At 42.6% G+C, this 25,719-nt stretch overlaps 1 protein-coding gene across 2 annotated transcripts in view; it reads left to right on the top strand.

The window, feature by feature from the left end:
- Window positions 1-25,719, top strand: part of MAP3K5 (mitogen-activated protein kinase kinase kinase 5) — a 160,759-nt gene that overhangs the window by 22,915 nt on the left and 112,125 nt on the right. The gene's annotated exons all lie outside the window — the stretch shown is intronic.

The following is a 25,719-nucleotide window of genomic DNA, read 5'->3' as shown; positions in this document are numbered from 1 at the left end:
GTCTTTTAACTTGTGTGTGTCATTAGGCAATGTTACTCTTGTCTGTACAGTCTGGTGTCTTGTAGCATGGGGTCCTGAGGCTGACTAGATCCTTTGGGCATTACCACAACAGAAATAAATATTAAGACACGACTAGACCCAAGGATTCTTTTCCCACTCTCTCCCTCACATCATGTGTTTGGCTGTTGGAGTCTTAATACTGGTGCTAAGTGATAGGAACAACTTGCTGTATTCTTCTGTCTTCTCTTTATTATTGCTGGTTTTTTCCTTTGAAATAAGGAAATGAATAAGTGAGAGGAGATTACTGCTGTGGATTGTTTTCTGTTTCAGGGTTTGCAGGCAATTAATCATAGTTTGGCTTTTTCTTTTCTAAAGGAACAAAGTACACCTGGGACTAAAAATGGGAAATGAGATTTTGAATATAAAGTAAGACCTTTTCAGCAAATGAAATAAACTGTGAAATCACCTTGATCACAATTCTGAATTTTTAATATTGTAAAAATGTTTGTGTATTCTCCTAGTATATGTTAGTACATATGTACCCTTACTTAGATTAGTATTATATATCTCTGGTACTCCATTTATACTTCATGCAGTGTAGCCTGAGTAAAAGGTAAAGTGAGTAAAGAGCAATGTGCACCTCTGGCATTACATATAGATACTCATTTATAATAAGGAATCCACATCCTAGAGATGGTGGATTTATTGCTGTAGTGATAGGGAAAATTCATGCATTATTACTTGGAAACCTGAGAGAATCAAAAGACTTTGTTTTTTCCTTATGGGCTGATTTAGTAAATATCTGTCCAAAAGCTACTCTGGCCAAACTTAAAACACAGTGGGAACAAATGCTGCAGGAAGAAACTGAGGAAGATCAGTGAGAAAGCATATCAATTCTTCTCATCAATTTGCCAGAGAAGCAAGATGAAAAGTCTTATAGTGAAGAATTTTATACAAATGTGCATGGGTCTCAGGCCAGACTTTCAACAAAGGATTTCTATGCAATGCCAATTGTTATAGATGCAGGCAGCAGATCCTCAGCTGGTATAAATTTATTTCAGTAGAGCTACACATGGGCTGAAGATCTGGCACGCTGCCTAGAGGGCAGAAATGCTGTCCATATCTTACAATCAGATAATAAATATAAGGCCAAGTTGTCCTTGATAGGAGTTTTCTCTGTGCCTCTGCCCTGCCATCTGGTCTGCCCCTTCATTTCTTTGACAGTAAAGCTTCAGGAACCATGCTGTCAAGGTGGTCATCCATTGGCAGAAGCCCCGTTTATTTTCATTTGCAGGTCATCTTTAAGACTCAACTGAGGAATGTTGTATTTGAGCTCATCTGAAGATTTTGAAGTAGCTAGAGTTGCATTTAAGTCCTGCTGTTTGGGAGCTCGTGATCTGTAGAGGAGAAGGAAGAGTGAAGACTCCGCAGTCCATGAATCCTAAATAACCAACCAGAGCCAAGAGCTTTAGGAAAGAACTTGCTGAGAGGACACGGCAACCTGAAGTCCAGTGAAAACAAGCTCATCCTGACCTCTAGGGGTTATTAGTTCCATAATCCTAAATACCTCACTAGGAATGCTTTTCCCCAAGCTCCTGGAAGTTTCACTTAGGTTTCCGTCAGCTGCAGCATGCTTGTTGAGTAGAGCTGTCTGTGTGTGGGTTGAAGATGGTACAAATCCTGTTGATGCAGCTATTGCCGTCAAAGAACATACACTGAGTGGTTATAACTCCCTAAGAAATTTTACATCTAGCAGTATAGCTAACCTAATAATATATTACCTCTACTCATAGCCTTCTAGCTCCTCTTAATCTTCCAAGTAACAAAAAAATATATTCTGCCTATTTATAGAAGGCATTGTCCTGAATTCATTTTTTATATGGCAGGTGACATGTGTAACTCAGTTCCCCTTTGACACCTTTCTAAATATTGTGGCATTTCTCACTAGAAAATTATAATTTGACAGCTAAGGCTAGGAAAAACGTGCATGATTCTGTGTGAGAACACCTCAAATAAGTGAACTGATTGAAGCCTAGATTTTTCCAACACAGAGCAAAATAAATCTCTTTATGAGACAATTTGTTTTGAGTGATCTGCCTCCTGCCCTGGAGATAATCATGTTTCACTGGAACATGCTCCAAGCAGGTTTTCTATATTGATTTGTGTTTCCGAATAATAATAAAAAAGTCTGTTTACATGTTTTAAGGTTAGCTTTCCAACTGAATGCTCTGTTTTCTTGGCATTTGAAATAAAAAAGGTCTTGAGTCTGAAAAGCTTGTTTGCTTTACTTAAAAGCAGTGTCGTGAAATGAATTACTCTAATTCATGAAAGTTCTTCTGATGTATACACATTCTCTTATCCCCGGCACAGATAAGAGTTTTTGGTCTAGTGAAATTGATTCTATTCTAATAGAGGATACTTACTTACACAAAGGGCAGAAGTAGAAAGGAAACTAATTCTTGACAAATGGTTAAGATGAAGGAGTGCTTCCCCATCCATTGTTGCTTTCAAGATTTTGTTTCAACTCCTTATGTATACTTTTCTCTCTAGTTATAGACACGTTCAGGGTGGGACTTTCAAAGGTGCTCTGCATTGGCCTAACTGGTCTCTCTCTGAATAAAATGGGAGTTTTATCATTGACTTCAGTGGGAGCAGTGTTAGGCCAATGGTGAATGCTTTTGAAAATCACACCCTTGAGCTGTGCAAGTCCTACTGGTATCTTGAAGTCTGCCGTTATACTTTGTTATGTACTTTAGGGAAGTTCTGCAGGTGGTTGTCTCACACCTGGACAAGAATACCTCTAGCATCTTCTTTTAGTCCTTCTGGGTCTTATATTGCAATCCTTTTTCTGGCAAAGCCTCCATGAACTTCAGTGCGAGGTTTATATGATTAAGAAGAACTGCAGGTTCAGGCTCTGTCACTCTTCTTTTAAAATCATTTAAAATCTTCTGGGTCTTTCAACATTTAAAACAATTAATTGTCTTCTGGCTAGGGCTAGGTCATCCTCTCTGATTTTTGCTTCCGGACCAACTGTTGTGCCCATAGGCGCTGACTTCTTCTGGCGCCGGTGGGTGCTCAACCCCTCCCGCTGCCCTTCCAACCCCTTCCCCAAAGTCTCTGTCCCCTCCCTGCCCCTATTCGACACCTCCCCAAATCCCTGCCCCGGCCCCGCCTCCTCCCCTGAGCATGCCATGTTCTCTCTCCTCCCCCCTCCTTCCCAAAGCTTGCTACAGCTGTTTGGCAGTGGTAAGCGCTGGGAGGGAGGAGTGGAGACGTGGTGTGCTGGGAGGAGGCGAAGGAGGAGGTGGGGCGGGGAGCTTGGCTGCTGGTGGATGCATAGCACCCACTAATTTTTCCCTGTGGGTGCTCCAGCCCTGGAGCACCCACAGAGTCGCCGCCTATGGTTGTACCTTATGCAACCATTTTCCTCTTTGTTGGGCTCTGTGGCTGGACTACTTCTCCCATGATACACTGCAGCAGCTCAGAAGGAAGACCATAGTGCGTCATAGGAGATGTAGTCCTTCTACACAGCACAACCCATAGAGGGGAATGGAGGCATGATACTATGGAGGTTCAGTTCCACTTGACTTGAAATAAAATATTTTTTCTTTTTTTCATGATAGAAAATTGAATAATTTGGACAAAACTGAAATTTTCTCATGGCAGATTTTCTTCCTGTTCTGAATAAAAAAATGTGATGGGAGAAATTTAGCTTTAATATGTGTGTAGTAATGACAGTGTACCAGTTGCATGATTGAAACACATTGATTTTCAAGATACAGTGTAGCAGATGTAAGTTAATAGCCTGTGAATATCCTGCAATAGGGATCCTGTTCCCAGCTGTAATCATAAATAGGTTCCTGCTGTTCTTGGTTAAAAATAACATTGTTTTCAAAGTTTTTGTACCTGGGGAAAAATATCAGATGTTGGCATAGATTGCATCTTAATACTGTGGAGTCCAAAAATCCACAATATGTTGTTTATTTAAATTTGTTGAAGTAGCTTGCTTCAAACTCTCAAAACACTCTACATACAAAATAGAAATATTAAAAGGACAATATCAGGTATTATATTACTTAAAAGCTCAATTCAGTTTCAATGTTGATAAATGCAAAGTAATGCACATTGGAAAACATAATCCCAACTATACATATAAAATACATATACATATAAAATGATGGGGTCTAAATTACCCGGTACTACTCAAGAAAGAGATCTTGATAGTTCTCTGAAAATATCCACCCAATGTGCAGCGGCAGTCAAAAACGCTAACAGAAGGTTGGGAATCATTAAGAAAGAGATAGATAATAAGACATAAAATATCATATTGCCTCTATATAAATCCATGGTACGCCCACATCTTGAATACTGCATGCAGATGTGGTCGCTCCATCTCAAAAAAGATATATTGAAATTGGAAAAGGTTCAGAAAATGGCAACAAAAATGATTAGGGATATCGAACAACTTCCATATGAGGAGAGATTAATAAGACTGGGACTTTTCAGCTTGGAAAAGAGATGACTAAGAGGGGATATGATTGAGGTCTATAAATCATGGCTGGCGTGGAGAAAGTAAACAGGGAAGTGTTATTTACTCCTCATAACACAAGAACTAGGGGTCACCAAATGAAATTAATAGGCAGCAGGTTCAAAGCAAACAAAAGGAAGCTCTTCTTCACACAACACACATTCAACTTGTGGAAATCTTTGCCAGAGGATGTTGTGAATACCAAGACTATAACAGAGTTCAAAAAAGAACTAGATATATTTGTGCAGGATAGGTCCATCGATGGCTGTTAGCCAGGATGGGCAGGGGGATTTGGAGGAATGGGTGGGTGGGAGCATGCAACAAGGCCATAGGGGGCAGGGAGAGAGCACCACCCAGCCCAGCTCCGGCCCCAGTTTCAGCTCCACTCTGCCCCCTGCTCCACCTCCAGTTCAGTTCTGCCCTCATTCCCGCTCCACCTGCAGGCCAGCTCCCTCTTTAGCCCCAACCCCTTCCCCATACCAACCTCCTCTGCTGAGCCAAGTGTGCAGTAATGGAGTGCAGTCACGGACAGATTCCATTACTAGTAAGTGGGGGGCGCGACAGGAAAAGTTTGGGCACGACTGCCCAATAGGAAAAACAAAATTAGGGGTGGACTTTCTCCTGACATCCTTCTTTAAGAAGGCCTGATGGTGTAATGGTCCGTACAGTAATTCAACATTTCATTGTCCAGGATGGCTTTTGGAGTGGATCGTACGTTTTCTTCCATGCCTCTGTCTGCACTCCATGTGCTAAGGTCTGTCCATTTGGCCTTAATAGTGTGTACGTTCTTAGTAGTCGGGCAGACATTTTATCTGGATTATTTAAAGTTGCATTTGAAACAAAATCCAAAATGGTCACCTGCCACGCACAAAAGCCTGGATGAAAGCTGCTGGCTTGTGACATACAGCGACTCTGGGTTCTAGGATGACGACGTTAATGTAAAAAGAAAAGGAGGACTTGTGGCACCTTAGAGACTAATGAATTTATTTGAGCATAAGCTTTCATGAGCTACAGCTCACTTTATCATACATCTGATGAAGTGAGCTGTAGCTCATGAAAGCTTATGCTCAAATAAATTCGTTAGTCTCTAAGGTGCCACAAGTCCTCCTTTCTTTTTGCGGACACAGACTAACACGGCTGCTACTCTGAAACCTGTCATTATACTTATTATATATATTTTTGATACTTTTGGGAACAGGAAGCCTGTTTCACTAGGATAAGTCCAGGCGCAGTGGGCCTTAATGCACATAGACTGCTTATAAATAAGTTACTTTTTTGAATACCAGAGGGCACTGGGACTGAGGCAGATGAAAGTTACTTGAGCTCTGAAGCAGCCCACGGGGAATCCCTAAACATTGTCCCCTAAAATCCACCATCCAACTTTTAGAAACATTGCACCTGACTACTGAAACCCCCAAGATGCTCTCTAGCTTTGTGTCTTCCTCTCTGAATCTGAAAGCCCTGAAAAATCTGAGATCTGCCTCCACACCTTTTAGAAACAAAATGGTTCCTAAGCCTGATGGAATGCAGCAGATGGCTCTGCTACAACAGGTTGCTGCAAATACTTTTGAAATTAAATCTGCAGTTTCCATCCTAAAGACCACCATGACTGAGATTCAGAACGCGCTACAAGCTCTACCCAGCCAGAGGGGTGAAGCAGAACACAGAATTTCTGAAGTGAAAGATGATTTCAAAGAGAACAAATGACAGGTTATGAAGAACTGTAATGATATCAAGACTATTAAGTCCAGGCTAATTGATCTAGAAAGCCACTCAAGACAATGTAACATCAGAATTGTGGGTGTCCTTGAGGAAATAGAGAAAGGTAAATCCTCTAAATTTGTCCCTAAACTGCGAACAAAGTTGTTGCATATGCCAATAGATTTTTGTTTTGATATAGAACAGGTACACTGGGCCCTTGACCCCATGCTAGCTCTGGGAGATTGGACTAGAGTATGGATTGTGAAGTTCCTGAAGTTTACCACTAAGGAGTTAGATTTGGTTTTGGTGTGTAGTGAGGACCTCATAGAAGAAATGGTTGTAGGGGACAACCTTGGTTCGAGCGATCATGAGCTAATTCAGTTCAAACTAAATGGAAGGATAAACAAAAACAGATCGGTGACTAGGGTTTTTGATTTCAAAAGGGCTAACTTTAAAAAATTAAGGAAATTAGTTAGGGAAGTGGATTGGACTGAAGAACTTGTGAATCTAAAGGTGGAGGAGACCTGGAATTACTTCAAGTCAAGGTTGCAGAAACTATCAGAAGCCTGCATCCCTAGAAAGGGGAAAAAACTTATAGGCAGGAGTTGTATACCAAGCTGGATGAACAAGCATCTCAGAGAGGTGATTTAAGAAAAAGCAGAAAGCCTACAAGGGGTGGAAGATGGGAGGGATCAGCAGGGAAAGCTACCTTTTTGAGGTCAGAACATGTAGGGATAAAGTGAGAAAGACCAAAAGCCATGTAGAGTTGGACCTTGCAAAGGGAATTAAAACCAATAGTAAAAGGTTCTATAGCCATATAAATAAGAAGAAAACAAAGAAAGAAGAAGTGGGACCGCTAAACACTGAGGCTGGAGGGAGTGGAGGTTAAGGATAATTTAGGCATGACCCAATATCTAAACAAATATTTTGCCTCAGTCTTTAATGAGGAGCTTAGGGATAATGGTAGGATGACAAATGGGAATGAGGATATGGAGGTAGATAGTACCACATCCGAGGTAGAAGCCAAACTCGAACAGCTTAATGGGACTAAATCAGCGGGCCCAGATAATCTTCATCCAAGAATATTAAAGGAACTGGCACATGAAATTGCAAGTCCATTAGCAAGAATTTTTAATGAATCTGTAAACTCAGGGGTTGTACTGTATGACTGGAGAATTGCTAACATAGTTCCTATTTTTAAGAAAGGAAAAAAATGTGATCCGGGTAACTACAGGCCTGTTAGTTTGACATCTGTAGTATGCAAGGTCTTGGAAAATTTTTGAAGGAGTAAGTAGTTAAGTACATTGAGGTTGATGGTAATTGGGACAAAATAGAACATGATTTTACAAAAGGTAGATCATGCCAAACCAACCTGATCTCCTTCTTTGAGAAAACAACAGATTTTTTAGACAAAGGAAATGCAGTGGATCTAATTTACCTTGGTTTCAGTAAGGCATTTGATATGGTTTCACATGGGGAATTATTAGCTAAATTGGAAAAGATGGGGATTGATATGAAAATTGAAAGGCAGATAAGGAACTGGTTAAAGGGGAGACTAGAATGGGTCATACTGAAAGCTGAACTGTCAGGCTGGAAGGAGGTTACTAGTGGAGTTCCTCAGGGATTGGTTTTGGGACCAATCTTATTTAATCTTTTTTTTACTGACCTTGGCACAAAAAGTGGGAGCGTGCTAATAAAGTTTGCGGATGACACGAAGCTGGGAGGTATTGCCAATACAGAGAGGGACCGGGATATCATACAGGAAGATCTGGATGACTTTGTAAACTGGAGTAATAGTAATAGGATGAAATGTAATAGTGAAAAGTGCAAGGTTATGCATTTAGGGATTTTGTTATAAACTGGGGGCGCATCACTTGGAAGTAACAGAGGAGGAGAAGGACCTCGGAGTATTGGTTGATCACAGGATGACTATGAGCTGCCAATGTGATATGGCTGTGAAAAAAGCTAATGCGGTCTTGGGATGCATCAGGTGAGGTATTTCCAGTAGAGATAAGGAGGTGTTAGTACCATTATACAAGGCACTGGTGAGACCTCATCTGGAATATTGTATGCAGTTCTGGTCTCCCATGTTTAAGAAGGATGAATTCAAACTGGAAGAGGTACAGAGAAGGGCTACTAGATGATCCGAGGAATGGAAAACCTATGTTTCTCTTTCCCAGGTTATTCCAGTCTGGAGGAGGAATTGATGATGGAGTCAAGTATTTCTTTAGCACAGTTGGTTTGTTTACAAAGAATGTAGGAAGTCCTGTTTCCCTGAACACAGCAGGAATCACATTGCTCCAGGCCACTTAACTGGCTAACCTGCAAGGAACTGATTTGCACAGATGTTTCTAAGGAGCATCCTGATACCTGCTGGGAAAGACTGGCATGCAAGTCTGTTAATTGTTTGCATACGATCTTGTGTTGAGACAGCACTGCAGGCACCATACAGGATATACTGAGTGTTTTATCACTGTTATTGATTTCCGCTTCAGGTGTGGCTGTTTAAACTATAGTCAGCACTGGAACTGATAAAACCACTGCCAGGTTTGTTTGTTTGTTTTTTAACATATTAAAGAAAAAAAGATAGCGTGGAGCATATTAGACTAAGCAGCAGATTCACCTGACTATGATATAGCCGTGGTAGTGTGTAGAATGGGCTTCCATCTTGAATGGCCCCTTGCAAGTCATCTTCGTTTGGGAAGAGTCAGTATGGGAGGATTTAGAGTTATTTTTGGTCACACTTACTTGTTGCATCTTCTTAAAATGACTGTAAACGCTTCAGGTGAGGGACTGTGTCTTATTCTATGTTTGTACAGTGCCTAGGACAGTGAAGCCCTGATCCCAATTGGGGACCCTGTGCAATATCAGAATGTAAATAACAATAGGTTATGGAATGTTTGTGCCAACTCTTGCTATGATCATCAACATACCGTTAGCTAATACATATAAGTTTAACAATGTACTGTGCTTTCCCCACAATTCTGTTCAGTCATACTAGGTATACTGCAAAACTGATGTCAGCCTTGGCACTAGCTAATGGAGAACTTGTCAAAGGCAAGATACATTCGTTCTATGTCCTAGTAGCAGTACAGGTGCCTTCATGGGCAACTGTTTTAGAATGTTCTATCCAAAAGAGAGATAAGAAAAGTACAGAACAAAATAACGACTAAGGAACTGTTGTGAGCTGGCAGGTTGGATTTTAGTGACAGAGAGAGAGTTTTGTAACATGTAAAACCATACTAGAAATATAGCTGGTTTAAATGCATATTTGCAAAGCATACATTTTGTGTAAGAGATATGCTGATAAGAGTTGCTTCCCAGAAGGAGGGTATGTGTGTCTCCTTTTTGTATTGTACTGCTTTGTCTTTGAACAATAAATTTGGCTACATTCAGTTATTTGGTCTCTTGAACGTTTTAAAGAACAAACTGCAAGTGCAGTCTAACGACTGGCTACACTTTTTTGTCTGTAATACCAATGTATCTCAATATGCTTGGAAACATGAAACCAGACTTTTTCAAGTAATTGTGCATATCAAGGAAGTAGGGTGTGTGTTTGTTTTTTAGGATGTTTTAACAATGTAATGCCCACTATGGTGGCTAAAATAATCAGAAACATTGGAAGTTTGATTTTTTTTCTTTTGAGGCACCATAAATTTGTATTTTTCACACAAATAGAAGACTATGGCCAAAATTTTTAAAATTCAAAGCTTAAGTCTATATTCAGGCACCTACATAAGTGGTCTGATTTTCAATGTGCTGAGCACTGAACAGCTCAGGTGGAGTCAAAATCAAGTAACTTATTTAGGTACCTAAATATTGATTTAAGCACTTAACTTTAGACACCTGATTTTGGGGAGGGGGGGTTTGTTTTTGTTTTTTTAAATCTTGACCTATTCTCTTGCCCTAAAGAGCTCATCCACTAAACTAAGATCTGACATCCACAGGACATGAAAAAGCACTGGCGGGTTAGGAGGAGAGTTTATATCCCAGAGATGAATGCATTTCTGTGCTGGGTGAAATGATTTATTTATATATTGGGCAGGGCCGAAAGTAACTTAAAGGAGCTACCGGTACTCCGGAGTCCTGAGCAGGGGCGTGGCCTCAACCGGAAGAGGCGGGGCCTTTAAATACCCAGGCCCTTTAAATCAAGATTTAAAGGCCCCAGCGCTCTGGCTGTGGCTGGGAGCCCCCGGGCCTTTAAATCACCCCTGGAGCCAACAGCTGCAGAGGTAGCAGCCGGGGGCTCTGGCCGCTGCGGGGAGCCCCGGGAGTGCTTTAAAGGGCCCGGGGCTCCCCGCACCAGATGGATCCCCTGGTCCTTTAAATCACCACTGGAACCCTGCTGCTGCTACCCCAGGGGCTCCGGCAGCGGGGCTTGGGTGGTGCTTTACAGGGCCCGGGGCTCCCGCAGTGGCTGGAGCCCAGGGCCCTTTAAAGCGCCAGGCTGGGGAAGCTGGTCCGATCCAGCACGGCGTACTGGCTCTTGCCGGTACGCCGTACCAGACCGTACCGGCTTACTTTCACCTCTGATATTGGGTCAACATGTGGTCTTCAGCCACTACCAGAGTTAGAAGCAAGCAGAGTCACACGACTCGAGCTCCTGGAGAAGTGGTGCTGTTCAGAATCAGTCCCTGACTGAGCTCATGGACAGCTATTATGCTTACACTCTGCATTTGTGTAGAAGATTCCTTGCAACTTCTTTCCCACTACTGTGCACATGCACGAGTCTGAAAGAAATGTTGCTCATGGTTTTGTAAAGCATTTGGAAAGCCTTTGGGGTTAAAGGCAGGGATGCAGATGTAAAACGATACTGGTATGTATAATAAATATTTTGCAAGCAACTTTTCAAGTTTCCATGTTGCATATCTTCTGGATACTGTAGACTAATTTGTTGCTCTCTCCACTTTGTGCTTGCCAATTTTCATTATATTTATAGCTCACTGAGTTTCTTCAACTGTAACCTTCAGGGCATTTTTGTATAGGTTGATTATTGCCTGGGATGAAAGTAAGGCAGTACGGGCTGGTATGGTGTACTGCTAAAAAATGACCGCCAGTACCAGCCCGTACAGCTGACTTTAAAGCGCTACCATGGCAAATTTGAGCACCCAAGCAAATATTGTCACACGTTGCTCTTCTTTATATGTAGATCTCTTTATATCTAATGAGCTTGATGTCATCCTATTTAATCCCTGAACAAAAAGGGCTACATAAACAAAAAAGAAAAAAAACCACCCTTACTCTGTATAAAAGCAAATTGTTGTTCTGGTTTTCCATTAGTTTCCACTGCTGACGTTTATCTTGTTCTAGCTGAGAAATTAGAGCGTGGTGAATGAAAGACAACAGTCATGTGTTTAGCACAAGATATATTCAGATGTGTTCATTGCAGATTTATTTTTAATTGCACTTCTGAAGTACACTGGTCATAGCCAAAAGATGTGTGTATGTATAATAGAATATAACATGTTACCATGCAGCATTTGTTTAGTAACTTGGACGGGTTCTTCCTTGTACTACTGTATTTAAAAGGAGTGGGAGATGAACTTTGGTCACTTTACATCTCATTAATCACTTTCTCAGCAGTTAGAGGCACTGATTATAGCCAAAGGCAAACAGCTCTACACACAGTAATGGGAGTTCACCCTTCCTAGTGAACTATTTTATCATACATAAAAAATTTGCAAAGCTCTAAAAGATTAGATATGTAATTCAGGTGTACACCTCATTAGGGTCCCAACCTTTGTACACTTTTATAGACAGAACTTCACTGATTTTAATAGGACTTTTACCCAAGAAGGCTATGCGGGATTAGTACCTAAACCCTTTAATATTATGGGATCAAATATCCTCACCCTTCAGAAATAGCTGAAATGTGCATTTGCAGAGAATACAGCTAAAGGCCCCCCTTGAACCGTGCCAGTAAATCTTAAGGGTATGTTAAAGGGAGCAGGAATAAACATAATTGCCTTTCTCTTGTCCTCAGTGAAAGAAGTTACTGGAGTGGGAATGAAGCTGAGTGCTTCATGCTCTGTAACAGGCACTCTGCAGTCTCCTCTAAGTAGCCCTCCTTGTTCTGATTGACCTTCTATAACATTTAGGAATCAGCAGAATACGGGAGGCAATAGCCCTTTTTCCATCCTCTAATCCCAAGTGAATGGGTCCCTTCCTCGGGCTCTGTTCAAAGATAGCAGAGAACAGTCTGCAAAACTTTACTGACTTCTTGGATTTGAGCCAGTTGAAGACCAGATGTCACAGTCCTTGGCTAATTTCCTAGAATACCTGGGGTTGTAGGCTCCACTTCCCTGGAAGTAGGGGAGTCCCACTGAGCCAATAAGCCATGATTTTCTCCTGATCCTAAGGTAGACCATTCTGAGGCAGGCAAGGTGAGACTCTGACTAAGAACTGGGCAGAGGGCTTCTGCAGGAGCTCAGGGCTGCCAGTGCCCCCTGCTCATGGTATACCACTGCATCCCGTTTGTCTCATTGATCTGACACAGTACACTGATCTTGCAGCATTTCCCAGCCAAGAAGGGCCAAGCAGATTGCCTGTAATTCCAGCACATTGATGCTAGTTTCCCAGGGCAACTGGAGCCAGGTGCCCTGCACTGACTGCGTAAATAGCAACATTCTGTACTTGCTCTTTGAGTGCTGGTCCCTATGTGTACTCCACTGTGGGTGTGCATGTGCTCCATGTGCCGGAGTCAGAGAATTCTTACAAGCAATGTCCATTGGTTCACACGTGCACCCTTGCTCTCTTTGTGCTTCCAACCGAAGGCATAAAGGGCAGAGTGGACAGACTGCCTTTCTAGTTTTTAAAGCTGCATGGCCTGGGTTAGAACTTCCAATGTCCGGAGCTGCTACTGCGAGCTGCTACTGCTTCATTATTTTTTGATATGTAAATGTTTCAAAGATTGCCTGTAGTGTATCTTGTAAATAGTTTTAATGGCTTTTAGTAAGTTTTTTTTTTTTTTTTTTTTTAGTAAACTTTTTGTGGTTAAATAGATTCCCTGCTCCAAGGGAACTGCCTCACCCCAGTGCTCAGTGACAGATATTGGACTATGCCCAGAACTGGGCTTCAAAAACTGTTTCCTCTCCATGCTCCTCAGTCAGTGACGACCATCAGTGCTGCCTGTACTGTCTCAAGGAAGTGCATCTTGTGGCTGGGTGCAATATCTGCCGCTTTCACGCTGCTGGAGCTCCGGATCAAAGAGCACCTCATGGAGAAGGTCATGAGGCCGCAGTTAGATCCACGCTAAGGGACCCCCCCTATACATTGGTTTGAATTGACATGGAGTGCACCTCCCACCATTAGGTTTGACTCTGATACAAGGGAATCCATATCCACTGACCCTCTGTTGGGATCTCCCTAGAGGAGATCTAGGATCCAGGACCCAAAACACAAACTCTTGGATATCCTGCAACCTACCAGATGCAGTTGAATAGCACTTCTACTATTGTGGAACCTACTAGAGCAGTCTGGCATACACCCAGCCACATGCACCCCACCCTCAGTTCCGATCTTACTAGTTGTTCAAGCTGCCGCAGAGCGTTCTAGACAGCAACATCCCAAATCCACTCATTCTGCCAAGGAGGCTAGACATCTAAACTTGATGTGAAGACCTTTCTTCCCAACTACTAGTCTTCAGTTTAGAACTGTCAAGTGCTGTTAGCTAAGTATGACTATCTGAACTATTCCAAGTTCACAAACTTTATAGACAAACTACCACAGCAAGACAGAGCACAATCCCAGGCTCTTATTGAAAAAGGTAAACTGGTGGCCAGAACCAAACTTCAATCAGCGGTTGATGTGGTGGACACATCATCAAGATCAATGGCAATAGCCATTGTGATACACTGTGAGTCATGGATACATGCTTCAGTATTTCCCAGGGAGGTCCAGAACACCGTGGAGGACTTGCCCTTCGATGAAGCTCATCTTTTCAATGAAAAGACAGATGAGTCCTTACACACTCTAAAGGACTCTAGGGCCACCCCACACTCCTTGGGACTATATATACCTGCTCTGAAGAGGAAATCTCACAGGCAGCCCTACAAACCTAGTCTGGTGACTCATAGTTTTATCATCAGCAGACTTATGGTCCACCTCATAAGAGACAAAGGATGCAAAATTCTCATTTCCCTTCAACTCCTGTGTCAACAACACCATCTCAACTGCATTCCCTAGCTAAAAGATATTTTTGACAGGAGTTCAAGAGCTGAAAACCACCAATGATGTCACCACTGTTTGATTCCCACATATTCTTTGAGGGTCATCTAGCACTCTTTTTTTTTTTTTGGCAACTGGAGTGTAATAACAAAGGACAAGTAGGTATTTGACATTCTCCGTTTTGGCTCTGCAGTTGAGTTTACTTCCCTACCGTCTCCAAAACCACAATCTCTGTCCCTCTTCAGGGACCTTTTCATGAGGGGATTCTCTGACAGGAAGTGAAATCCCTCCTGCAGCAGGGAGCAATAGAACTGGTACCTCTTCAACACCAGGGAAAAGGCTTTTACTCAATGTACTTCCCAATACCCAAAAAGAAAGGTGTTTGGAGGCCCATTCTCAAGCTCTGCAATCTCAACCATCCCTGGAAAAGGACCTTTGGTTTACAGCTCTTGATATCCAGAATGGGTATTTTCATTTGGACATTCACTGTGCCCTCAGGTGGTTTCTCAGATTCATAGTGGGCCCCTACCACTTTTCAATACAGGGTGCTCCCATTTGACCTTACCACTGACCTCAGGTTCTTTACCAAAGTCATCCAGATAGTAGCAGCTCATTTCAGATGAAGCAGCTTCACCATCTTCACTTACCTCAATGACTTCACTTATCTCAACTTCTCATTGCCAGGACACATCAACAAGCCTACGTGTTGCCCTCATTAATGCTTCAGCTCCTATCCTCTCCAGGAGTCAGTGTGAACTTGGAAGTCTACCCTCAGTCAGACACAAACTATAGTCTTCACAGGAGCGACCTTGGCCTCAGTCACAGCAAGAGCTTATCTGTCAGGGGACAGGTTTCGCTCCAGAAACAACCTGATAGACCAGGTTATGTGCAACTCTGCTGCACCAGTCATGACTTGTGTTTTTCTCCAGGGGTTCATGACTTCATGCCCTTATGTAATCCCCTTCGCCAGATGCCACCTTCATTGCCTCTGGTCGTGGCTCCAAATAGTGCATTCACCAAACAAACACAGCGTGAATACCATGGTAACAATTCCCGCCAGGGTATTGTCATCACTAATGTGGTAGAAAGATCCCCATTGACTATGTGAGGGTGTTCCCTTCCTATCCTCAGCAGACAAGATGATGATTACAGATGCCTTCTTCTTAGGCTATGGGCCCACATGGACAGCCATATGGCACAGAGCACTTGGATGCCTTGAGAGACCAGGATGCGCATGAATCTTCTGGAACTTTGGGCAGTCCGAGAGGCTTGCAGAGCCTTTCTGTCATTCATCCAGTTTCACCATGTCCTCATAATGTCAAACTACATGACAACTGTCTTTTACATCAACAAACAGGGAGGGATGAGATCCATCTCCTGTGGGTAGAAGCCGAAACCCTATGGAATTGGTATATCAGGAATCTAATTGCCCTGTCAGCAGCGTACCTTCCAGGAACTCATATTATGATGGCAGACACCCTCAACAGGCACTTTGCTATCAATCACGAGTGGGAGTTGCACAATTCAGTAGTGAACAGTATTTTTGCTCAATGAGGAACCATTACCTGGGATCTGTTTGCCTCCCAAACAAACAGGAAATTCAATATATACTGTTCCAGAGGAGCCCTAGGCAATGCTGTCCTTCTTTGGTCAGGTTATCTTAGCTATGCCTTTCCTACCTTGGGTTTTATGGGAAATTCAAGAGGGCAAGGCAAAAGTCATCCTCATCATCCCCAATTGGCCCAATTAATTTTGGTTCCCATATCTGCTACAAATGTCATCTCATTCACCAATCAGTATTCAGTCTTTTCTCGATCTCTTGACCTGGAGAATGGCAGGATCAAGCCTCTCAAGCCTAAAGCACTTCATCTCAGGACTTGGTTTTTGGAAGGGTGGCAAGCCTAGAGTGTTCCTGCTTTGAAGCCTTACAAATCATTCTTAATATTGGAAAAGGATTCTACCAGGAAATGTGACTTTGCCAAGTTTAAGTGTTTTTTCATTTGGGCACAGCAGAAACATGTATTTCCAGAGTCAACAGATATCCCCTTCATTTTGGAATATTTTCTCTCTCTCAAAACAACTGGTGTGTCCCTCAGTTCTGTATGAGTCCACCTGGAAGTAATCTGTGTGTGTATCCTCTGCAATCAGATGGTTATTCAGTTTTCACTCCCCTGCTGACTTGCAGATTCTTGAAAGGCCTAATCAGAACCTTTTTGCCAGTAAGGAGACCAACTTCTCATGGGGACTTGAACCTTGTACTTTTGGCACTCACTAAGCCCCCTTCAAACCAGTAGCTACATGTTCTGTGTCTCACCTGTTAATGAAAGTTGAATTCCTTTGAGCCATCACCTCAGCCAGAAGGGTAGGTGAACTTGGAGCTCTGGTAGCAGGTATGCCATACACCATAGTCCATAAGGACAAAGTCTTGTTATGTCTATGTCCAAAATTCACCCCTAAGGTAGTTTCAGAATTTCACATAAACCAGGCAGTTGACTTCCATGTGTGTTTTTCTGAAACTCCATGCATCTGAGGAGGAGAGGAGACTTCATTCTCTTGGCCAATCAGAAAATCACCTAGTCTGTTTCTTGCCGCAGCAGAACAAGTCTGAGGCTGAGCTGTATCCTCCTAGAAGATTTTTAAATTGATCTTGGGCTGTATCCTACGTGGCTACCAGTTGTCACAACTTCCTTCCCCTGTTTGGGTAAGGGTGCACTCTACAGTGGCACAAGTGGTCTCAGTGGCATTGCTTCAAGAAGTGCCCCTGCTTGACATTTTGCAGGGCAGCTACGTGGAGTTTGAGCCACATGTATTCAAGACATTATGCTCTGGTCGGAGACTCCTCTTCTGATGCATCCTTTGGGACAGAGGTTCTTCAAACAGCTTTGCCGTCTGTATCCTCGTTCCCTCCTCCTACTTGAGTATTGTGTGTTAGTCACCCAAAGTAGAATGCACATAGGGACCAGCACTCAAAGAAGAGGAGAAAGTTACTTACCTTTATAGTAACTCGAGGTTCTTTGAGATGCGTGGTCCATATCTGTATTGTACTAACTGCCCTCCTTCCCCTCTGCTTCAGATCTTACCTGGATTTGCAGTAGAGAATGAATTGGAGAGGTGGTCAGTCTGCTCCGCCCTTTACACCCTCTCTTAGAAGCACAAGGAGAGCAAGGGCACATATACAGACTGGCAGACACTGCTTGCAAGAATTCTCCAATTCCAGGCTCATGGAGCGGAAGTGCACCTGCAATGGAATACAGATAGAGACCGCACATCCTGAAGAACCTCCAGTTACTATTAGGTAAATAACTTTCTCTTGTGAAGAGACAATTATTCAGTTGATACTATTTATAGTGGGGCAATTTTTTGCCCCGTAACACTGATAGTCTTGCGCCCCCATAGCCCCTTCATCTCTTTTGACTGGTGCCTGTTTTTACTTTGCTAACTGGCAAACAATAATATTTAGCTTTTGCATGGCACTTTTACCTGTTGATCTGAAAATGCTTTACAAAGGAAGGTAGTATCATTCCCACTTTTTAAAGAAGGGCTACCCTTTATCAATGACCTGTAGCCAGATCAATTTTTTTTTATCCAGGGAGGTTGAAATTCAGCCTTTTGCACAAAGCACAAGTGTTCTGGCTTTGTGTGAGGGATAGCATTTGCCCTTTCCCCCCACAGTCAGTTGGCAGACGGTGGGGTTGCAGTGCACATCCTCCACTGCACTTTCTCCACCCCTACATGTTACCCAAACCTGTCCCCAAACTCAACCTGTCCACTAGCCTATTTGGGGCCAGAGCAGATCTCTCCCTTTGCAGTACACAGGATATACAGAAACCTCCTGAATGGTTTGCCAGCCATGGCACCAACAAGAGCACAAGAGTGATTATTCCCCTCTCTTCGGCACTGGTGAGGCCATACCTGGAGTATTGTGTGCAGTTTTGGGCTCCCCACTACAGAAAGGATGTGGACAAATTGGAGAGAGTCCAGCAGAGGGTAATGAAAATGATTAGGGGGCTGGGGCACATGACTTACGAGGAGAGGCTGAAGGAACTGGGGTTATTTAGTCTGCAGAAGAGAAGAGTGAGGGGGGATTTGATAGCAGCCTTCAACTACCTGAAGGTGGGTTCTAAAGAGGGTGGAACTAGGCTATTCACAGTGGTGGCAGATGACAGAACAAGGAACAATGGTCTCAAGTTGCAATGGGGGAGGTCTAGGATGGATATTAGGAAAAACTATTTCACTAAGAGGGTGGTGAAGCACTGGAATGGGTTATCTAGGTAGGTGATGGAATCTCTATCCTTAGAAGTTTTTAGGGCCCGGCTTGACAAAGCCCTGGCTGGGATGATTTAGTTGTGGTTGGTCCTGCTTTGAGCAGGGGATTGGACTAGATGACCTCCTGAGGTCTCTTCCAACCCTAATCTTCTATGATTCTATAGGGCTTAGATGTTGAGAAGGCTTTGTCTTCCATTCATACCACAGGTGAATTTCACCTGTCTATTATGGTTTCTCTCCCCTTAAAGGGGAAATGTGAATATTTTGATAAATGGACTGAAAGGCTGTTTTACTTCACTGCAAATCTGTAAATATTACAGTAACCTTTGCTGAAATGCTTCTTTATAACTTGTAAAGTAATGCTTTCCAGTCAATGGAAGACAGATAAACAAGTTTCCTCCTGCAACAGTACATTAAAGGGATTAATTTCTTCTTTTGATGGCAGTGATAGAATACCATGGTTACAGAGCTATGGCAAATGGGGTTCTGGCATTTTATATACTCATGATCAATATGATCTGTAGGCTCGATCAAATCCTGGTCCCACTGAATTTTTGTCATAGGTTCAGTGGAATCAGATTTGGCCCTTCAAGTATTAGTCTTGCTGTTTTAAATCCCTGTTCACACACTACAGAAGTGAGAAGGTCTTTATAACGAATTTAGAAATGGATCGTTAGATTCACTCCCAATCCCTTCCCGGTTTGAGGAATTTGCTCTGTTGATGTCTGTGGAAGAAGATAGGACAGGGTATGTCCTAGCTATTAGATGAATGTTCCTTATCCCGTTGGATGCAGATCTAGGTCCAGTGATCCACCTATTTGTGAGCTCTTGGCAAGATTATTGCAGTTTATATCTAGGAATGAAGCCTGAAAAATCCACTACGAAATACAGCAGTCTGTCTGCTTAGCAACACAAACAGCTGTGAATGCATCCCCTTGTTCTGCACTCCATTTGCTGACTCCTTATTGAATTCAAAGTAAAGTTCAAGGTTTCTATCCTGATATTCAGGAGTTCCAACTACTGGACTAGCTCCATCTACTAGAGAGATCTCCATTCCCTCCTTAACCAAGACCTCTTGTGACAGCTATACTGCAGGAGCCTGTAAAATGGGAGAAAGAACTTCCCGGAAGCTGGATTTAGAATACGGACATACAGTACTCCTGCAAGAGACAGGATTGACCATAGGCCTCACATTATTCCTAACTAAATACATAAGTCATTTCTTTGGCCTAGCTTTCTCCCAGTAATTTCTGCACACACACACACACAACACAGGTTTCAGAGTAGCAGCCGTGTTAGTCTGTATTCGCAAAAAGAAAAGGAGTACTAGTGGCACCTTAGAGACTAACCAATTTATTTGAGCATAAGCTTTCATGAGCTACAGCTCGCTTCATCGGATGCATTCAGTGGAAAATACAGTTAGGAGATTTATATGCACACAGTACATGAAAAAATGGGTGTTATCATACACACTGTAAGGAGAGTGATCACTGAAGATGAGCTATCACCAGCAGGAGAGCGGGGGATGGGCGGGGGGAAGAAAACCTTTTGTAGTGATAATCAAGGTGGGCCATTTCCAGCAGTTAACAGGAATGTCTGAGGAACAGTTGGGGATGGGGGGGGGGAATAAACATGGGGAAATAGTTTTACTTTGTGTAATGACCCATCCACTCCCAGTCTCTATTCAAGCCTAAGTTAATTGTATCCAGTTTGCAAATTAATTCCAATTCAGCAGTCTCTCGCTGGAGTCTGTTTTTGAAGTCTTTTTGTTGTAATATTGCAACCTTTAGGTCTGTAAGCGAGTGACCAGAGAGATTGAAGTGTTCTCTGACTGGTTTATGAATGTTATAATTCTTGACGTCTGATTTGTGTCTATTTATTCTTTTACATAGAGACTGTCCAGTTTGGCCACTGTACATGGTAGAGGGGCATTGCTGGCACATGATGGCATATATCACATTGGTAGATGTGCAGGTGAAAGAGCCTCTGATAGTGTGGCTGATGTTATTAGGCCCTATGATGGTGTCCCCTGAATAGATATGTGGACACAGTTGGCAATGGGCTTTGTTGCAAGGATAGGTTCCTGGGTTAGTGGTTCTGTTGTGTGGTTGCTGGTGAGTTCTCAACTCAGACATCATAATCAAAAAGGCTGACAAAGGAGATGCTGTCGTCATCATGAATAGGTTGGAATATGAACAAGAGACTGCTAGGCAGCTCTCCAACACCACTTTCTATAAGCCATTACCCTCTGATACCACTGCGGGTTACCAAAAGAAACTACAGCATTTGCTCAAGAAACTCCCTGAAAAAGCACAAGAACAAATCCACACAGACACAACCCTGGAATCCCGACCTGGGGTATTCTGTCTGCTACCCAAGATCCATAAACCTGGAAATCCTGGACGCCCCATCATCTCAGGCGTTGGCACCCTGACAGCAGGATTGTCTGGCTATGTAGACTCCCTCCTCAGGCCCAATGCTACCAGCACTCCCAGCTATCTTCGAGACACCACTGACTTCCTGAGGAAACTACAATCCATCAGTGATCTTCCTGAAAACACCATCCTGGCCACTATGGATGTAGAAGCTCTCTACACCAACATTCCACACAAAGATGGACTACAAGCCGTCAGGAACAGTATCCCTGATAATGTCACGGCAAATCTGGTGGCTGAACTTTGTGACTTTGTCCTCACCCATAACTATTTCACATTTGGGGACAATGTATACCTTCAAATCAGCGGCACTGCTATGGGTACCCGCATGGCCCCACAGTATGCCAACATTTTTATGGCTGACTTAGAACAACGCTTCCTCAGCTCTCGTCCCCTAATGCCCCTACTCTACTTGTGCTATATTGATGACATCTTCATCATCTGGACCCATGGAAAAGAAGCCCTTGAGGAGTTCCACCATGATTTCAACAATTTCCATCCCACCATCAACCTCAGCCTGGACCAGTCCACACGAGATCCACTTCCTGGACACTATGGTGCTAATAAGCGATGGTCACATAAACACCACCCTATACCGGAAACCTACTGACCGCTATTCCTACCTACATGCCTCCAGCTTTCACCCTGACCACACCATACGATCCATTGTCTACAGCCAAGCTCTGCGATACAACCACATTTGCTCCAACCCCTCAGACAGAGACAAACACCTACAAGATCTCTATCAAGCATTCTTACAACTACAATACCCACCTGCTGAAGTGAAGGAACAAATTAACAGAGCCAGAAGAGCACCCAGAAGTCACCTACTACAGGACAGACCCAACAAAGAAAATAACAGAATGCCACTAGCCACCACCTTCAGCCCCCAACTAAAACCTCTCCAACACATCATCAAGGATCTACAACCTATCCAGAAGGACAACCCATCACTCTCACAAATCTTGGGAGACAGGCCAGTCCTTGCCTACAGACAGCCCCCCAACCTGAAGCAAATACTCACCAGCAACCACACAACAGAACCACTAACCCAGGAACCTATCCTTGCAACAAAGCCCGTTGCCAACTGTGCCCACATATCTATTCAGGGGACACCATCACAGGGCCTAATAACATCAGCCACACTATCAGAGGCTTGTTCACCTGCACATCCACCAATGTGATATATGCCATCATGTGCCAGCAATGCCCCTCTGCCATGTACATTGGTCAAACTGGACAGTCTCTACGTAAAAGAATAAATGGACACAAATCAGATGTCAAGAATTATAACATTCATAAACCAGTCGGAGAACACTTCAATCTCTCTGGTCACTCGATTACAGACCTAAAGATTGCAATATTACAACAAAAAGACTTCAAAAACAGACTCCAACGAGAGACTGCTGAATTGGAATTTAATTTGCAAACTGGATACAGTTAATTTAGGCTTGAATGGAGACTGGGAGTGGATGGGTCATTACACAAAGTAAAACTATTTCCCCATGTTTATTTCCCCCCCCCATCCCACACTGTTCCTCAGACATTCCTGTTAACTGCTGGAAATGGCCCACCTTGATTATCACTACAAAAGGTTTCTCCCCACCCCCCTGCTCTCCTGCTGGTAATAGCTCATCTTCAGTGATCACTCTCCTTACAGTGTGTATGATAAGACCCATTTTTTTCATGCACTGTGTGTATATAAATCTCCTCACTGTATTTTCCACTGAATGCATCCGATGAAGTGAGCTGTAGCTCACGAAAGCTCATGCTCAAATAAATTGGTTAATCTCTAAGGTGCCACTAGTACTACTTTTCTTTTTACACACACGTTCTCTCTCTCATAGACACAAACATAATCCAAGTCTATAAACCTATAACCTAATCTAAACCTATACCTATAAACTAATCAAGCTATTTCTCCTACAGGCTAATCAGGAAGAAAGAGAGTGAGATGGTTGTTTCTGTTTTGAAATACTTGGGAGCCACTCCTATACTGTGGTGATGAGAGCTATATAAGTCCATAGGTATAGATAAGAGAGGATGCTGCCATATATTTTGTGAAATTTACACTCCCATCCACACCTATACCTGCACCTCCTCCTAATGGCCTAGCTTTTTCTGTGTTTATGTATTACACTAATTTGAGAGTGTCAGGAAGAAGACGCCGATGGGGTGGCCATGTGACACCAAGAGTAAGGTGGCAGAGTGGGGGCAGTGCAAGGAAAAAGCTTTAGATCCCCTGCAGCAAATCAATGCCAAAGGTTATGGCTTTTCTGTGCTCCTTGCTCGAGGGGATGCAGGGAATGGATTCTCTCCGGAGGGAGGTTTGTTGCTGCTACAAGATAATATTGATACTCTCACATGACAGAGATAGCATGCTCATAAAATGATATCTCTTTTGCTCATAAATTGCTGCTGTGAAAAATGATAAGCAAGATGAGTTTAATCTCTAATGGGCTGAGTTCTTATACTATGTGTTTTCCCAAGATGGTGAGAACATGAGATTTCAGCAGTGCTCGCAAAGGATGATCTCAAATATCTTTCATATTTTTTGTCCGGTTTTGGCCTGCATGCTTTTAAATTATTTTTGTTTCTTCTTATGTTATATTATTTCTGTTGCTCTTTTTTACTTCCATAAGAGTTTCAAAACCATCTTGTAAAATTCAAGAGTTAAACATAATGGAAAGTTGCCCAAATTCCCCTCTGAGCATCATGACAAGAAAAGTATACCATAGCTTAAAATTGCTCAAGATAAACTCATGTTGTCACAGTTCAGGGCAACTGCTCCTGTATTTCCTCTCCCTGGTCCATCGAGGACACCCACCTTTTAGGCTTCTGGCTCCAACCCATCACCTCTCTTGCGTGGAGATGTACGTCTCACCCTCCTTACTGGGTGTTTTTTCCATGCTACATGGTTTCACTGCAAGTCAGACAGCCTAGAGCAGTCAGCAGCTGCGCTTTGCTCTCTCTCCAGAGGTTATAAGCAGCGTAATTGCCCACAGTTATAAGGTACACACAGCTCTTTGTAAGCAACCTCTTGTATTCTTTAGGTGAAAGTGTCACAGAGAAAACATATTAAAAACAATAAAAGAAACTACATGCATGCTGAAAAGCTTACCAGAGTTCACCCCCAACTCCTGCAGGGGCTCTGATAGGAGTTAGTCCTTCAAACCCATCAAGGGGCTTTTCTGTGATGACAAGTTCATAACTGCCTCAGCTCAGAACTAGCACACAGACTGCTCAGATCAGCCTATTTTTTTTATAAGCCTTTGATTTCCTCCACCCTTCGGGAACAGCTAATCATCAGACAGTTTTCAGAGTAGCAGCCGTGTTAGTCTGTATTTGCAAAAAGAAAAGGAGTACTAGTGGCACCTTAGAGACTAACCAATTTGTTTGAGCATAAGCTTTCGTGAGCTACAGCTCACTTCATCGGATGCATTCAGTGGAAAATACCTGAATGCATCCGATGAAGTGAGCTGTAGCTCACGAAAGCTTATGCTCAAATAAATTGGTTAGTCTCTAAGGTGCCACTAGTACTCCTTTTCTTTTTTCATCAGACAGTGGTTCTCTCCTCAGGGCATAGCTTCAAAAGGTTGGTTTTTTTTGAATAACAAGTGTAGGGCCTTTGTATTCACCTTCCCCTAGATATTTCCCAGGAATTCCATTTGACATGTTTTGTCCCAAAAGATCATTCTTGTCTAACACATTGTTCAGTATAGTCCTTTGATCATCCTGGCCCACAATAATACGTCACCTTTTCATTGAATACAATCAATTCCAAAGATCCTTAACATAGTGCAATAAGGTTTTTCAAGGGTATTGCAAGAAATTGCCATACGTGTCACATGAGTAACAATAGTTAAAAAAAAATACTTTAAAAGGAGAACTTGCTGCAGTGTAACTTGATTTAAAAAAAACAAAGCATAATCACACAGAGATAAAGTACAGTGGTATTATCATAATACTTATTTGGCTCTTGTTACACTTTCCCCTCTCTCTCCTACTCTTTTCTCCCCCTCCCACCCTTCCCATTTAATGTTATGGTATATATTTGTGTGTGCGAGAGAGGGAGAAAGCGAGAGGTAATATTTGGGTATTACATTTCTGTTCTTCTTTGCTGTAATAGAATATAATTGAAAGAAAATGTAAATAGATAGAGAATGGCTTTCAATCCCATTCACTCAAAGAAAACAAAACATTTGAAGCTTCTAAAAGAAAACCTCTCCCAGGTAATCGTTGAGGTTGAAAGGAAAGCAGATTCTTGATAACAGCCAATAGTTTACATAACCCATCTGACTCCTTTTTTTTTCTTTAAAATACATATATTTTGGCTGACTTGAGGAGGAAGTGAGGTTGGTGCAAGAGACAGATGGTGTGTGCGTGAGAAGCAGAAATGAGTCAGTTCTCTTAACGTAGTGGATTTTTGACTCCACAAGGGTATTGCAGGAAAAGAGAGCTACAGTTCTTGGTTTAATAAACATCCTCATAAATGTGAGCTGCAGTTAATGATTTGTGTGGTTGATTTTTGTTTGGTCATGGCATTGCGAAAAGCTGGGGATGCATCAGCTTAGGCACTTCATTTATTTTTGTTCGCTTGACTTGGGTCACAAGTGCCTGGAA

This window comes from Natator depressus, chromosome 3, assembly GCF_965152275.1.
Source record: "Natator depressus isolate rNatDep1 chromosome 3, rNatDep2.hap1, whole genome shotgun sequence".
In the NCBI taxonomy this organism is placed as follows: Eukaryota; Metazoa; Chordata; order Testudines; family Cheloniidae; genus Natator; species Natator depressus.
Note: the sequence above shows the minus strand (reverse complement) of the source record. Positions and strands in the feature narration are given on the sequence as shown.